The 5,006-nt window shown below is 40.9% G+C and overlaps 1 pseudogene; it reads right to left on the bottom strand.

The window, feature by feature from the left end:
- Positions 1-3,508: 3,508 nt before the first annotated feature.
- LOC109373037 (60S ribosomal protein L4 pseudogene) lies at positions 3,509-4,794 on the bottom strand (annotated as a pseudogene).
- Between the last annotated feature and the right edge of the window lie 212 nt (positions 4,795-5,006).

The raw sequence follows: 5,006 nt of genomic DNA, 5'->3' as shown, positions 1-5,006 counted from the left end.
GAAGTATTGAGAGGGTAGTTGGTTTATCTGATAAAATTGACCCAGAATGACCATCACTGAGATGTAGTCTAGTGGAATTATTGGGCTCTAAAGAAAAGGAGGTGAAAACCTGTTAGGTACTTGGAGAAAGAGCCCAAGTTTCTTATACAGGGAAGAAAGTAATATTGTCTTTAAACTTTTCCACATCAATATTTTATGCTTGAAGAAAGTTGAGTAATATATGTAAGATATTCAAAGAAAGAAAATATGAGGCAAGGACTTTATATCTATACTATACAGGGAATAGTATTCTCTATGAATCCCCTGGAGAAGGGAATTTCGATATGACAAAATGACTGATAATAAGCATATAATTTCTATGTAAAACTAAGACTAAATGAGAGATATAAGGAAGAGGATATAGTATGTAATGACTGAATGCTTTGACAATGTAGATATAGTACAATTTCAAAAAAGTGGAGCAAGAATGGGAAGAGCATATGCAAAATAATTTGTAACACTTTCCAGTAATTGCTTGTTATTGGCTCCTACTGACTATCAATGAGTATCTCTAAGGATAATAACTGCAATGGATCAAAACACGTCAAATATATTGAAATCCATGATTTCATCCAGATACAAAAAATGGTCATCATTGGAGGATGCTAGGGAACCAACTCTTTATTTTGAAAACTGGTAAATAAGAGAAAACAAACATTTATCATGCCTTTCTTATATAAACTGTAATACTAGGTAAGCAAACAGCAGGGGATGTGAAACTCCTATTGAAGTAGTCCATCAAATAACTGAAGGAGAAAGAATAGAACTGAATAGCAACATTTTTGACAGTCCCTAATGAATTACTGAATCTACGTGTTGAACATTAGTGGCTGCTAGCATCGCAAAATGACAGTAAACAGGTATTTTGTGCCTGGATGAACACAAACCACCCATAAAGTAGTATCTCCTCCCTCACCCCCAAATTAATAATCAAGCCTGAATGTGACTCACCCTGGAGATACAGGCAGGTGCTTTCTGTTGCCGCCTGCAACCCAAGTTCTGGCCACTCTATTTTGGAGCTTGAAAAAGCCAACCTCTTCTGTGTTCCAGACGAAAGCTGTTTTAAGTATTGGTGGCTGTAAAGCAGTAGCGTTCCCAAAGACTGTGCCTCAACCCTTTCTCTAGTACGTCCTTCTAAGAATCTCCAACTAGAAAAGAAGAGCAAACTCAACAGCAAAGATCAGATGAAGAGCGCCATCTTCCAGATGGGCTGAAGCTAACTAGGGCGAGAGGGATACAGATGGAGAAACCAAACCATAAGCGTCGACATTTAAAATTACATCTGAGTGAAGTATTTGGCTGTGGCTCCTACTGTACAGTTCTGCACAGTTCTGGGGTAACCACATTGCCAAAAACCATTTCAGTTCTTCAAAGCCACAGCTTACGAACGTCAACCCTTAAAATAACCTACAATAAAATAACCCAGGCCACAAGTCTGCACCCAGTGTGAAGTCAGCTGCAAATATTGTACATCCCCAGGCAAGGTATCCTCCCAAACCACACCTTGAGTAAAATCTTAGAAGAAGACAGGCCAGGAAAGTCCTCCTAGCATAATTTATGGAACTTTTTCATGGAGATATTTGATCTACTTTAAATTTATTTTGGTAAAAGGAATGAGGTCTCAACTCCATCTATGAAACTGTTCTCTACTAATTTTTGAAATGCTACCTTTATCATATATTAAATTTTCATATGTAATTGGGTCTATTTCTGTATTCCATTGATCTACTTACTTATGTAGCTTTACTAAATTTAGAAAATGGTGCTATGAGGATGCTATCTTAGTGCATGAAATATGAGGAACTGCTGAAAACCTAAGACTGTGGTGTGTCAGAAATCAGGAAGCTTCAAGGAATAAGAGATCTTTCTAGAATTCTGCCATTAAGGTAACTCAGTCTAACAGTTTATGTTCTGGGTGACTTTTAGTCCAAAATTTCAAACTCCTTGGAAGATCTGACTGGCTCAGCTTAGGGTGGGTGTCAATCCCAGAATCAGTGATCTATTCTTGGGGAGACAAGTTTGTTTATTACAGACATGACTGCTGGGTGCCAACTCTATGTATCAATGGAAGTTTCCAAAGAAGCATAAAGTGTTTTTTACTGAACGATACTCCAAAAACTGTCTACTGCTCTGTGTCCACCCACCCGTCTCATACATTTGAGGCCTTCCTATCTGTACGGTGCATCTCTCCCACACAAAATTGCAGCCACCCCTGTCCAATAGGAGATGATACAAATGGAGTTCCTGTATTGGTCTGGAGGCAGTGTTATAGGATCATACCGCTGCTTGCCAAGGATTTCCTAGAGCATGCTTACTGCTCCACTGCTGCCAAAATATCCTTTACATATTCTACAACCCATGAAGTAACTAGAAAATTTAATCATCACTAACACATCTGAAAAAACAGTGATTTTCAAACTGGGGTACTTAAAAACATTGCAGGGGATACTCCAGCATGGAATATTTTGAGGGAGTCAATGTCCAATTCCTCAGCTTTCATATGGAGTCTTTCTTCTAATTGATCTTCCTGATATGTGTGTGAGTTAGAGGACTCTTGCCTTTCTCTGCTTTTCCATCCCCTCTTTTACAGTAGACTTACTGTACAAGTATACCTTTACCCCTTCATGGATCTTACATGGTGCATTTACCAAGGTGTAAAACCCCAGGAGGAGGAAACAACCAACTATTTTAGGCCACTGGTGTTGGAGAAGCTTTCTTTAATCAAGGAGCCATAAGGAAAGCTTTGTGTCTTTTGCTGTCTAATGTGTTTTGCAGTTGAGAGAGAAGCATAATATTAGAAACAGGTTACTCTGAATTCAGATGTATTAGGAAGTGGCACAGCAGGGGAAATGACAATTTTCCTTGAATGGCTTAGTCTCTTTCATCCCCTGACTCTTGTAAAAGAAGTATTCCTTCTGTGGAAGGGTCTTTTGAAAACAAAGAGAAGACCATGGGAAGGAGATGGGATCTGGCACCTTATCTCACCCAGGTAACAAGCCTATGACAAGGCTCTGTGCCCTGTCAAACTTGGGTCCACAAGATTTGACGTGACCCATTTGAGAAATACCCATTTGCTGAGATGTAAGCTCTCTCTTATTTACACCACTCTCAGTCAGCTTGGTGGTTACTTCCATGTACTTATATCTTGGTACGTGTCTCAGTTTCATGTTTTTCAAAATTACAAGAGGAAGCTAAAAATTTTACTTTTACATCTGAGAAACAAATCAATATTATATCCTCATAAAAAAGAAATGTATATTGAGGGCGAGTTAGTGTTTTATCTTTTGTTGACCGTTTATTTAGACTGGTAGAAGAATCATGTACATAAACTTTTTTTTCTCACTGCCTCTTTAATCAGGTTTTTATTCAAAATTAACTGTTTTTTTCCTCACTCCCTCTTTGAGCAGGTTTTTATTCAAAATTAGGTGTCCAAAGCGATTTGACCTTTATGGAATAAATGAATTTAAGTTTATGCCACAGGCGGCTTTTCTTCTGTGGTGGGTTTCTTTTCTGCAGGCATCTTCTCAGCTGCTGGTTTCTTGGTAGCTGCAGCCTTTTTTCCCACGAAAGGCTGCTTCTGCTTCGTAATGCCAACAGCCTTCTTTCCTTTCTTCCCTACCGCTGGCCTCTTGCCTAGAGCCCCCTTCTCATCTGAGTTGGCTTCTAGAGCTGCTGCTGCTTTATCCCCCAGAGCTTGTGATTCTTGGCCTGGTGAAGAATGGTGTTCTGGTGCATGGTCTTTGCATGTGGGTTTAACTTCAACATGATTTTCAGGTTTTTCAGTGGCTTCTTCAGGACTCTGTGATGAATCTTCTAACGTGGTGCCCGGAGGGCTCTTTGGGTCTCTGGGCTTTTCAAGATTCTGCTAAGGTCTGTATTGAGCATCTTGTACATGGGAAGGTTGTAGTCACTCTCGAGGGAGAGGCAGCTTTATTCCAACTACCATATAGATCATCTGACTTAGAAAGCACTTTCAGTCCAAGTGCGGAAATGGCCCACATGCCCACCAGGAGCAAGTTTCACGGTGTACAGTTTGCTTACGTTAAGCAGAGTAATTCCAGGGATGAAAGAGTACTTCTGGAGGCTTTGATGATACTGTTGTCCTCACAGATGATGGAAGGTCCCCTGCACTGGATGCGGCGATGGTTTCCCATTTTGCCCTTGCCAGCTCTCATTCACCGAGAGGCACAGACCTTTTTGATACCATTTCAGGCCTCAAGCTTCTTAAGAAGCAAAACAGCCTCTTGGATCTTCTTGTAGCCTTCAGCTTTATCTTCAACCACCAGAGGAAGTTCAGAAACTTCCTCAATACGATGACCTTTAGACATGACCAGCACTGGGAAGGCCGAGGCAGCCAGGCCAGACCAGATAGCACGTCGCTTCTGTGTTGTGTTCACTCTGCGGTGCCAATGGTGCCAGGTTTTGGTTGTGCAAACATGCGGCCTCCGCCACACATATTTCCAAAAGCACTCTGACCAGAACCATGAGTCCCACCACCTGAACTCTGGGCATTTGAGCCACAGCTCTGCCAGGACCCCACAACTCAGCACTGGTTCGATGACCTGCTAATTCACTGATGACACAAGGGCTGTCTATTGCTTTTGTGTAAGTTGGTGTGAGCAAAGTTCACAGTATCTGGTTGAATGGGAGATTGAAGACAGCAGGGAAAGGGACATTTTTGCCAAATGATTCCCCCTTTTCAGAGTACACTGATATCCATGGGTAGCACACGCCTTGGCGGGGGGAGAAGGCCATGCTCCTCAACCTGGTGGCTCCCACAGGAAAAGGCCATTTTCATCAACTTCTCACAAGAGGATCGCTTACTCCAAATCCATATTTATTTTTAGTTGGAGCAAAATCTACTGCTGGCTGTCATTACACAATTCTCTGCTCATTTATTTTTTCCTAAAGTATACTAATTAGATATATATTAACTAACAGGAATATGTTTTGAATTTTATAGAAGT

The sequence above is a fragment of the Hipposideros armiger genome, unplaced genomic scaffold (genome assembly GCF_001890085.2).
Source record: "Hipposideros armiger isolate ML-2016 unplaced genomic scaffold, ASM189008v1 scaffold_16, whole genome shotgun sequence".
Classification (NCBI taxonomy): domain Eukaryota; kingdom Metazoa; phylum Chordata; class Mammalia; order Chiroptera; family Hipposideridae; genus Hipposideros; species Hipposideros armiger.
The sequence above is the reverse complement of the archived record's forward strand: the minus strand, read 5'-3'. Positions and strand labels throughout refer to the sequence as shown.